We start from the raw sequence: 12134 nt of genomic DNA, 5'->3' as shown, positions 1-12134 counted from the left end.
ACACCTACAACGTGCTTTTTTTGTGGTTTCAGGGCGCACAACTACAGTGGTCATTAGCGCCCAGACTAAGCTATGAATGCACTGCGAGGAACAAGGTTAAAACAGCAACTAAAAAGGACAACACTATAAAAGGCACATTAACAGGCAAGGGATTAAAAGAAAACAGCATAATCATACGTCCTTAGACAGGCTGTCAAGTGGATAAAACGAAGAACGCGAGCAACTGCTCCTGGGTCATCCGCTAAAATGTCATCCAGAGTACATGGCAGGCCAAGATCAATGCGCAGTGTATTAAAATTCGGACAGGACGTTAAAATGTGATGTACCGTCAGCAAATGCCCACATGGGCAGAACGGCGCTGGCGCAGCCGTCAGCAGATGGCGATAGCTTAACCGGCAGTGTCCAATCCGTAACCAGGCCAAAACGACCTCTTCCCACCTAGAAGGGCGTGAAGAGGTCGTCCAAGCCGAGGGGAGAGGTTTCAAGGCCCGAAGCTTGTTTTCAGTAAGTGTAGACAATCGGCATGCCACAGCGATAAAATGCGCTGACAAATGACCCTGCTAAAATCAGATGAAGGCACACAACAAGAAGCTGTCCGAGGCTGGAGGACCACAACCTTGGTCGCGGCATCTGCAGCTTCGTTCCCACGGGTACCGACATGGCCAGGAACCCACATAAAGGTAACCGGAGAACCGTCGTCCGCCAGCTGCTGAAGAGAGCGTTGGATCCGGTGTACGAAAGGGTGAACCGCATACGGATCACTGACGCTCTGGATGGCGCTCAGGGAATCAGAGCAGATGACATAAGCAGAATCGCGGCTGCGGCGGATGTAAAGAACAGCCTGATAGAGGGCAAACAGCTCAGCTGTGAAGACCGAACAATGACCATGGAGACGGCTGACACCGTCTTTGGTCTTAGAGCCATCTGTATAAATGAAGACCGTATTAATGAACATCGAACGAAGTTCGACAAACCGGGAGCGGTATACCGAAGCTGGGTAACCTCCTGACACGAGGAAAGTTTCCAACCGATTTCTCATACACAAACAGCAGTTGACCGGCGTTTCCTGTTGAACCGTTGTTGTGATGCCTCGTATAAGGAGGAGAAATGCGTACCACCACGTTTCCGACTTTGATAAAGGTCGGATTGTAGCCTATCGCGATTGCGGTTTATCGTATTGCGACATTGCTCCTTCGCGTTGGTCGAGATCCAATGACTGTTAGCAGAATATAGAATCGGTGGGTTCAGGAGGGTAATACGGAACGCCGTTCTCGATCCCAACGGCCTCGTATTACTAGGACAGGCATCTTACCCGCAAGGCTGCAACAGATCGTGCAGCCACGTCTCGATCCCTGAGTCAACAGATGGAGACGTTTGCAAGACAACGACCATCTTCACGAACACTTCGACGATGTTTGCAGCAGCATGGACTATCAGCTCGGATACCATGGCTGCGGATACCCTTGACGCTGAATCACAGACAGGAGCGCCTGTGATGGTGTACTCAACGACGAACCTGGGTGCACGAAAACCGAAACGTCATTTTTTCGGATGAATCCAGGTTCTGTTTACAGCGTCACGATGGTCGCATCCGTGTTTGGTGACATCGCGGTGAACGCACATTGGAAGCGTGTATTCGTCATCGCTATACTGGCGTATCACCAGGCGTGATGGTATGGGATGCCATTGGTTACACGTCTCGGTCACCTCTTGTTCGCACTGATGGCACTTTGAACAGTGGACATTACATTTCAGATCCGTGGCTCTACCCTTCATTCGATCCCTGCGAAACCCTACATTTCAGCGGGATAATGCACGACCGCATGTTGCAGGTCCTGTACGGCCTTTCTGGATATAGAAAATGTTCGACTGCTGCCCTGGCCAGCATGTTCTCCGGATCTCTCACCAATTGAAAACGTCTGGTTAATGGTGGCCGAGCAACTGGCTCGTCACAATACGCCAGTCACTACTCTTGATGAACTGTGGTATCGTGTTGAAGCTGCATGAGCAGTTGTACCTGTACACGCCATCCAAGCTCTGTTTGTCTCAATGCCCAGGAGTATCAAGGCCGTTATTACGGCCAGAGGTGGTTGTTCTGGGTACTGATTTCTTAGGATCTATGCACCCAAATTGCGTGAAAATGTAATCACATAGTGTAATATATTTGTCCAATGAATATCCGTTTATCATCTGCATTTCTTCTGGGTGTAGCAGTTTTAATGGCCAGTAGTGTAGGTGGACGCCAACAAAATATTTTCACTCACAGGTGGAAGTTAGTGATTGAAATTTCATGAGAAGATCCTACTTCAATGAAAAATCACTTTGTTTTAATGATTGTCACTCCAGTTCAGGTATCATATCTGTGGCGTTGTCTGCCTTATTTTGCGAAACTATAAAACGAGCTGCCCTTTTTTGAACTTTTTGGATGTCCTCCGTCAATCCTACCTGATACGGATCCCACATCGAACAGCAGTATTGCAGAAGAGAGCAGACATGCGGAGTGTAAGCAGTTCGTAAACCAGTTACATTTTCTAAGTGTTCTGCCAATAAATCGCAGTCTTCGGTTTTATTTTCCCACAACTTTATTTATGCGATTATCCCAATTTAAGTTATTTGTAATCGTAATCCGTAACTATTTAGTTAGATCACAGCCTTTATACGTGTTTGATTTATCGTGTAACAGATATTTAGCGTATTCTTTTTAGTGAGCATGCGGATGACTTCACACTTCACGGTTTAGAGTCAATTGGCACTTTTCGCACGCTACAGATATCTTGTCTAAATCACTTTACAATTCGTTTTGATCATCTGATGACATTACAAGACGGTAAATGACAGCATTATTTGCAAAAAATCTAACAGGATTGCTCATATTGTCTCCTATATCGTCATGTAGATCAGGAACAACACAGGGCATATAACACTTCCTTGGGGAACGCCAAATATTACTTCTGTTTTACTAGATGTCTTTCCATCGGTTATTATGAACTGTGACCTTCCTGACAGGAAATAACGAATACAGTCGCACAACTGAGACGATACTCCATAGGCGCGCAATTTAACTGAAATCGCATGTGTGGAATATTGTCGAAAGCCTACTGGATATCTAAAGATATGGAATCAATTTGACGAACCTTGTCGATAGCACTCATTACTTGGCGAGAACAAAAAGAGATAGTTGCGTTTCACAAGAGCGATATTTTCTGAATCCGTGTTGGCTATTTGTCACTAAATCGTCTTCTTCGAGGTGATTATAATGTTCGATCACAATGTATGTTCCAAAACACTACTGCAAATCGATGTTAGTAGTATGGGTCTGTAATTCGACGAATTCCTGGTGTTGGTGTGACTTGTGCAACTGTCCAGTCTCTTTCTACGAGTGAGGGGTTGCTAAATATGGGGATATTGTATCAGCATACTCTGAAGGGAACGTAACTGATATACAATCTATACCGGAAGTCTTAATTGTTTTAAGCTGATTCACTGCGCCAAGGATATATATATATATATATATATATATATATATATATATATATATATATATATATATATATATATACTTGAAATTAGACATGTTGGCAGCAGTTCTTGATTCGAATTCTGGAATATTTACTTCTTCTTCTGTTGTGAAGGAATTTCGGAAAACCGTGTTTAGTAACTCCGCTCAGTGGCGCTGTCATCAATAACATCAACATTATTGTCGTGCACTGAAGGTATTGATTGCGTCTTGCCATTGGTGTACTTTTCATACTACCAGAAAATCTTTTGGTTTTCTGGCAGATTGCGAGACAGAGTTTCGTTGTGGAAACTATTAAAAGCATCTCGCATTGAAGCACCACCGCTACACACTCCTCGCAGGCAGCCATCATCACCGTATCTACCTATTTATCTATTGTCTTCTTCTCATCGTAGTGTGTTCGACGGGAGATCGAAAGACAGTATAAAACTGTCACAACTACTCCGATTCAGTGGCTACCATTATTGAGCTATATTGCTTCTCTCCAAGCGAGATGACTGGCAGTCCTCAAATCACAGCTAGAAAAGTTAATGCTATCTCTTCCTTTCCCAGTCACGTCGATGCAGAGTTCTGTAAAAGCAGCAACTGAGATTAAGTCAAGACATTTACCTGTAACAGTGGCCAACCGACTCAACGGCTTCAACGTCACTGATAACTGGATATTACTTTGGCAAGATAGGAATTTCACGAACGCCCGCCTCGTGACAGGTCCTACTCTGAAGGTGCCAGCATCCTTTTTCCCCGAAGACAGTGGCGCAACATCATCAGGATTCGCCCAAACCACAGTATCTTCCAACAAGAGCCTAACTCATGGGGAGCTTGAGAATGTCCCCGATGCGACCGATGTGGAACTAAAGAGCAAACAGTCGCCCACCTGGCCCTGGTTTGCCCCGATGCATTCTTCAGGGGTGCGTCACAAGACATCAGTGATCTCATGACCGAAGCACTGGTATGGTTGGCCCACAGTGACGTGCATTTGTGATAAAAATGTTCGAATATAATGACTTTTCTGGAGACTAGAAATCTACTCTGTAGGAATTCGTCTACGAGACTCAGAGTGCCATAGACACGGGTTCACAGGTAGATGCCGTGTTTCTTGACTTCCGCAAGGCGTTCGATATAGTTGCCCACAGTCGTTTAATGAACAAAGTAAGAGCATATGGACTATCAGACCAATTGTGTGATTGGATTGAAGAGTTCCTTGATAACAGAACGCAGCATGTCATTCTCAATGGAGAGAAGTCTTCCGAAGTATGAGTGATTTCAGTTGTGTCGCAGGGGAATGTCGTGGGACCGTTGCTGTTCACAATATACACAAATGACCTTGTGGATGACATCGGAAGTTCACTGAGGCTTGCCGGCCGCTGGTGGCCGAGCGGTTCTGGCGCTACAGTCTGGAACCGCGCGACCGCCACGGTCGCAGGTTCGAATCCTGCCTCGGGCATGGATGTGTGTGTTGTCTTTACATTAGTTAGGTTTAAGTAGTTCTAAGTTCTAGGGGACTTATGACCTCAGCAGCTGAGTCCCATAGTGCTCAGAGCCATTTTTTTTCACTGAGGCTTTTTGCAGATGATGCTGTGGTGTATCGAGAGGTTGTAACAATGGAAAATTGTACTGAAATGCAGGGGGATCTGCAGCGAATTGACGCATGGTGCAGGGAATGGCAATTCAATCTCAATGTAGAAAAGTGTAATGTGCTGTGAATACATAGAAAGATAGATCCCTTATCATTTAGCTACAAAATAGCAGGTCAGCAACTGGAAGCAGTTAATTCCATAAATTATCTGGGAGTACGCATTAGGAGTGATTTAAAATGGAATGATCATATAAAGTTGATCATCGGTAAAGCAGATGCCAGACTGAGATTCATTGGAAGAATCCTAAGGAAATGCAATCCGAAAACAAAGGAAGTAGGTTACAGTACGCTTGTTCGCCCACTGCTTGAATACTGCTCAGCAGTGTGGGATCCGTACCAGATAGGGTTGATAGAAGAGATAATGAGGATCCCACGGAGAACAGCGCGCTTTGTTACAGGATCATTTAGTAATCACGAAAGCGTTACGGAGGTGATAGATAAACTCCAGTGGAAGACTCTGTAGGGGAGACGCTCAGTAGCTGGGTACGGGCTTTTGTTAAAGTTTCGAGAACATACCTTCACCGAAGAGTCAAGCAGTATATTGCTCCCTCCTACGTATATCTCACGAAGAGACCACGAGGATAAAATCAGAGAGATTAGAGCCCACACAGAAGCATACCGACAATCCTTCTTTCCACAAACAATACGAGACTGGAATAGAAGGGAGAACCGATAGAGGTACTCAGGGTCCCCCCCGCCACACACCGTCAGGTGGCTTGCGGAGTATGGATGTAGATGTAGATGTAAAAAACTGCAATAAACGAAATAGATATCTGTTCCTTTAGTTTAAGTTTGTAATAGGTTTTGTAATTTTTAATTTGTATTAATACATGTTGTATTTCTTCTCTTGAATGAAGTGAAATGCGTATTCCACATAATCCAAGAAAAGCGTTTTTAACGCTTTAGCACCAGCAAAAATTTTCTCCGTCGTTTTCGTACGTGTCACTTCATCCGAGAGGCACATTTGCACACACATGTTGAAGTGACATGTACGAAAACGATGGAGAAAACAATGTTTATTGGTGTTAAGACGTTAAAAACGCTTTTCTTGGATTATGTGGAATATGAATTTCACCTCAAAAAATGGCTCTGAGCACTATGGGACTTAACTTCTGAGGTCATCAGTCCCCTAGAACTTAGAACTACTTAAACCTAACTAACCTAAGGACATCACACACATCCATGCCCGAGGCAGGATTCGAATCTGCGACTGTAGCGGTCGCGCGGGTGCAGACTTTAGCGCCTAGAACCGCTCGGCCACTCGGGCCGGCAATTTCACCTCATTCCAGAGAAGAATTAAAACATGTATTAAGACAAATTACACGTGTTGATGGTCCCACAGGGTCCGAAATGCACTTTTTATTTAATAAAATACAAAAGTTGTGACTGAAGGCGTTTTTTAATTCATACCTCCAGTGTATTGAATACAGTCACGTTTGAAGCTGTAAAATATGGATAAAATTAAATTTTTAATTTATTTATGGCAATGTGTGTAAGTTTATTCGAATAAATAAATAAATAAATTCTTATGTTTTCGTTTATTTGTCGTTTGAAGAGTGGAAATGAAAAAGATATTAAGTGCCAAATCTGACATTTGCCGGGAGAATTAGGAAACGATGTATCCTATTGTCTACGTAACTTGTATCCAAAAAATTAAAAAAAGACATATTCTGATACCACATAATTATGCCATCCAGCCGGCCGCGGTGGTCTCGCGGTTCTAGCCGCGCAGTCCGGAACCGCGAGACTGCTACGGTCGCAGGTTCGAATCCTGCCTCGGGCATGGATGTGTGTGATGTCCTTAGGTTAGTTAGGGTTAAGTAGTTCTAAGTTCTAGGGGACTGATAACCACAGCAGTTGAGTCCCATAGTGCTCAGAGCCATTTGAACCATTATGCCGTCCACCTCATCACTGTAAGAATAATGAGACAAACGAGAAAATAAGAAACTGACAGATTTATATGCCAATACAAAAGTTTCTATTTCAGCCTACATTAATACATTGGCACTACGTTTCATTCGTGGTAAAATAAGTGCACAAATATGGCACTAATACTTTATCTGGTAGAACAATCTCACATTTCTTTTAATTTTTTTTCAAGAGAATGAGATAAATGCCAGAGAAAAAAGTCTTTCATTGCTGATTTCTGTGTCCTACACAACTCCATTTTTCGGAACACATGTTGCTAAGTTTACTGTGAACCTCCATGTGCTGTTGACGAAGGGATGGGAACATCGTCAAAAGATCTGTTTTGCAACTTATAACTGTGGCTGCTCTTTCAGACGAAGTAAGGATGGCTTACATCTGCCTCGGTCTTTCGACTTTTCAATACATAAACATTTTTCAGATTAAAACTTTTTATGAAGGGTGTATCAAGAGGAATGGTCAATATTCCGGGGTATGACGGAAACGATCATTCGACGCAAAAAAGACGAGTGAACATGGGGTCTAAAATGAAAATCTTAAGAGCTACCGGCACTTGTTCGTCTTCACCACTGTGAGACACATTTCTGTTACTGCACATGTGCTCATAGCTCTTAAGGTATGCTCTTTAGAGCCCATGTTTACTCGTCTTTTTTGCTTCGAACGGTCGTTCCTGACGCATCCCTGAATATTAACCACTCCTCCTATGACACCCTGTATAGGTACTTCAGAAGGGTATGAGACACTTAGATCATACTGCATTTGAGGATCTTACACACCTGTATTGACAACAATATTTCCGCGGCATCTTTACAACGAAAGAAGTCAGTTACATGCATTGCAATTACAAGAAATGGCAAGTGGTGTGTGTCCGGGTGTTCTACGTACTTTTTTTCATTTTTTGCGCAATATTTCGTCGACCGACCCAGCTGTCTTCTTCAGATGGTGGGAATTTTGCTGTTATGCGTACTCGCTGCCTTGACTCCAACCAGACTATGGAGTTATGGCAGCGAGTACACACAACATCAAAATTCGTCTCACCTGAAGAAGACAGCTGGGTTGGTCGACGAAATATTGGGCATAAAATGAGAATGAAATCAACTTGACAAAAAGCACTTCATTAAGCAGTCACGCTGAGAACGATTACTGGAGTGGATTCATAGATTTAGTTGATTCGACGATCTTGTCTAAATCTTGAGAAACAAAGGCATTGATTACCTCTTTTTTTTCTCTGTAATTGCAAAAGTCTGTCGCAGCTCAAAAAGCTGTGCAAACTCACCAAAACTTGCGTATTATTTCTTCAGACCATCCCAAACTAAATGCTGGGAACAATAACGAATGGCAGTTGGAACTCCATTGGGGAGCACTGCTTGCCACGAATGCCACGTACCACCTATAGTCGAGACGGCGTAAGAAGATCCCTGACAGCTTCCAGCGTTCTTGCAGGCTTTCAACTGTGAAGCACTAACGGCTACAGAACACTGAGACGTTGCCATAGAAACGTTTACAAAACCGCATTGCGTTCCTGGTTGAGGGAGGTCCGCGAAACTGCCGTGCCTGACCCACAGCCGCTGTCAGTGATCAACTTAGTCCACTCAGCTGTAGTAATGATTGTTGAAAACATTTTCTCTACGATTTGACACTTCGAACAAGTTCTACGGACGTGCAACACAGGATCGAGAATACAATAGCACTGAGAACGCGTTTAGTGAAAAAATGACACGGAGAACTTTTTCATTTCCACTCTTCAGTTATATTTCTGCTACTGGTGGTGTGTTGGCAGTGGTCGAATCGCTACTCTCCTGCCACTGAAAAAAAAAATTAAATTAAATTAAATTAAAAAATAGTATTTTATATAATAAAATTCAGAAGGTAAAATAGGTGATGTTGATTTTTATGACAAGATGATGTGAGGTACATCCTCTATATTATGCGCACAATATGATAGGACTGTCCCACAATATGATAGGACTGTCCTGGTAACTGAGAGTAGGAATTGTTATGTTGGAGATATTAGGGAGAAAATTACGCGCGAAAGGACGGGGGATATTTATGCGGGAAGAAACTGACAAATGGTACTTAGGTATTAGCAGGTAAGTGGGATACAAGCTCTCCAAGGAAATATTGAATTCGAGCTTTCATTTGAATTATGGTAGGATCGAATTGGTAGGACAGGTTATGGTTAGACGGAAAGGTACATTTCCGAGATGAGTTAATAGTGAGGCGATTGAAATTACGCTGCGAAAGTACGTAGAGTGTATGGAAGTGAAGAGAGGGTGGGATGAGTTGATATAAGAGCGGCAGCAGACCATGGTTCTCACGGATGAGGGAGACTATAACGTGTTTGGTCTTAAATTTTCAGGAGATACGGAAGGGTGAAGATGATCTTTGTGTCTGAGGAAATGTTGAGGAAGTATGTTTGAGGAGGTGAATTGGTATAGGATACGCCCGTGGTAGAAGATGGTTGGATACGTAAAGTGAGGTCGAGTGCATGTGCTTCCAGGATTTCGAGGGAGTGATAAAACTTGGGAGAAACGGAAGTTGCCACATGTAAGAATTAGGCGGCTGAGTGTTTTATACGTGTGGAGATTTAATTTCACGTTGGTCCGGTCAGTAGTTTTAGTCTATTGTAGGCTTTCATTTGTTCGTTCATTGCTGAGCGTTCCATGTTAGGTTTTGCTCAAGTATTACTCCCAGAGATTTTAATGTTTTACTTAGGTGGGTTAACACTTATAGTCTGTCATTACCGTTGTGTATACACTACCGGAGCGCTATTCAGTGGTGTCTGCGCATCCTGTGTTAAGTACACGACCGTATCAAAGAGATTATCTTATTTTTAATTTCGGTTGATTACCAACGATAGCATCGAACTATGACGGTAGTCTAACAGAATACGGTCGTGATACGCACTCTTGCGAAAGTTGTATCTGTCTGACAGTTGGAGCGACATTAACGTCTCAATCGGCGAGAAGGTTGCCCATCTATTAACGTCATACGCACCGCAAGATTTCTGTTAAATCTTTTTCTGCTCAATGTACGAAACAGCAATTATATTTTTGCGAGCGTTAGTAAAATGTGAAGAGACAGAAATGATAGTAAAATGAGTGCAATTAGAGCCAAATCTCAACAATGATGATGTTTGGTTTTGTTGGGCGCTCAACTGCGCGGTCATCAGCCCCTATACAAAGTCCCAAATTTTCACACAGTTCAATTTCTTTACTCGATACAATTTAGCTACTGTCATGAATGATGATGAAATGTTGAGGACAACACTAACACCCAGTCTCCGGGCAGAGGCCGACCGGGAATCGAACCCGGGAACCCGTGATCCAGAGGCAGCAACGATAGCCACTTTTTTATCTTGTTTTTATTCGTAATTGTTCGTTGGATTCGTTTGGGTCGGACGGTCCCATGGCACCTGTTAAAGTTCATCGTTGATCCGTTCACTCAGTTTTTTTATTACAGAGGGCAGCTGAGCTACCGTGCTGGTAGAAACTTCTTAGCAGATTAAAACTGAGTGCCAGGCCGAGACTCGAACTCGGGACCTTTGCCTTTTTCAGGGATATTCTCTGCCAACTGGGCTGCTGCGTCAACTAGAGCTGAGCAGCCGGCCGCCCGGGACATGAAATGACATTACCGACAACGTATTCATGAAGAACTACAGGATAATATCTATTGGATAAAGATCTTTTCGTCCCCGTGCATTCTAGCAACTGTGTGAGAAGTGTGAGCACCTCGCACTTCAACGCTTGGTCCAAATCTGAGTGAATGGATCAATAACGAACTTCAACGGGCGTCAGGGGACGTCCGGTACGAACAATTGCAACGAACTATAACGAACAAAATGGGATTTTAAAAAAAGTGGTCAGCGTGACGGATTGCCGTCCTACAGGCCCGGGTTCGATTCCCGGATGGGTTGGAGATTTTTCTCCGCTCAGGGACTGGGTGTTTTGTTGTCTTCATCGTCATTTCATCCCCATCCGGCGCGCAGGCCGCCCAATGTGGCGTCGAATGTAATAAGACCTGCACCACGGCGGCCGGACCTGCCCCGAAAGGAACCTCCCGGCCATTGAAGCCAAACGCTCCTTTCCATTTTTACCTTTATCACGGCTTCAACTCTGCTGGGGATACTTTCAATCTGTCTGGATGCCTGTGAAGAAGTGGCAACCAATTCTCCCTCAAGAGCCGAAACAACAGAGGGTGGTGAGTGATACTGAACGCTGGTGTCTGGAGCAAGTCGTTCCCAGATCGGAACTGCAGCATGCTAGTACATTCCAGGAACGGTACTGTCCACTAACCGTTGCTCCGCAGACGCTGATTTATGACAGTGTGCGTTGGCCTGCTGATACAAACAATCGTCGTCCCGAACTGTTCCTCCATTGACAACAGTAACAATGCTGCAAAATGTGTTCAGATTTTTAATCATTTAGCCTTTTCTTAAGCGCAATAAGAGGACCACACTGTAACCACGAGAAACAGCGCTATACGGTAACACCACATCCTAAGTACTTCACTGTTGGCGCAATATTTGGTGACAGGTAATGTTTTCCGGGCATTCGCCAAATGTGAACGGATTTCCATAGGGTACAGCGTTATTCTCGGTCCAATTTTAGCCACCTATGCCCAGTCATATTGCTAGCTAGACAGCTGTTGGCACTTTGGAACTCATGACTGATTCCTTCCGCTCATTTTCAGCGACATTTTACAACCACTCTCCGCAATCCTCGTCGCTGGCCTGACTTGCCTTGATTTAGCTGCGTTTGTTCCTTCGCTTTTCTAGTTCACAAACACGTTAGCGTCAGTCGACTTTGGCAGCTCTCTAAAGACTGAAATGTCTCTGGTTCATTTGTTCCTCAGGTGACATTCAATGACCAGTTCACGTTCGAAGACGCTGAGCTGATCGACTCATCCTTCTGTCACTGCCTGTCTACTGACGGCGCTATATTCCCGGCCTCGCCTGTTATTATACTGGCGGAAGCGCCTCTCGCGACATCTAGAGGCCAATTGTGCATTATGTACGGGTGTCCAGATACACTACTGGCCATTAAAATTGCTACA

At 44.0% G+C, this 12134-nt stretch overlaps 2 protein-coding genes across 2 annotated transcripts in view; one reads left to right on the top strand and one right to left on the bottom strand.

The window, feature by feature from the left end:
- The window catches only part of LOC126272636 (uncharacterized), a 354968-nt gene that overhangs the window by 77843 nt on the left and 264991 nt on the right, over positions 1–12134 (top strand). The window lies entirely within an intron of this gene.
- LOC126272629 (myristoylated alanine-rich C-kinase substrate-like) overlaps positions 1–12134 on the bottom strand; it is a 141343-nt gene that overhangs the window by 804 nt on the left and 128405 nt on the right. The window lies entirely within an intron of this gene.

Source organism: Schistocerca gregaria, chromosome 1 (genome assembly GCF_023897955.1).
Source record: "Schistocerca gregaria isolate iqSchGreg1 chromosome 1, iqSchGreg1.2, whole genome shotgun sequence".
NCBI classification, from domain to species: Eukaryota; Metazoa; Arthropoda; class Insecta; order Orthoptera; family Acrididae; genus Schistocerca; species Schistocerca gregaria.
The sequence above is the reverse complement of the archived record's forward strand: the minus strand, read 5'-3'. Positions and strand labels throughout refer to the sequence as shown.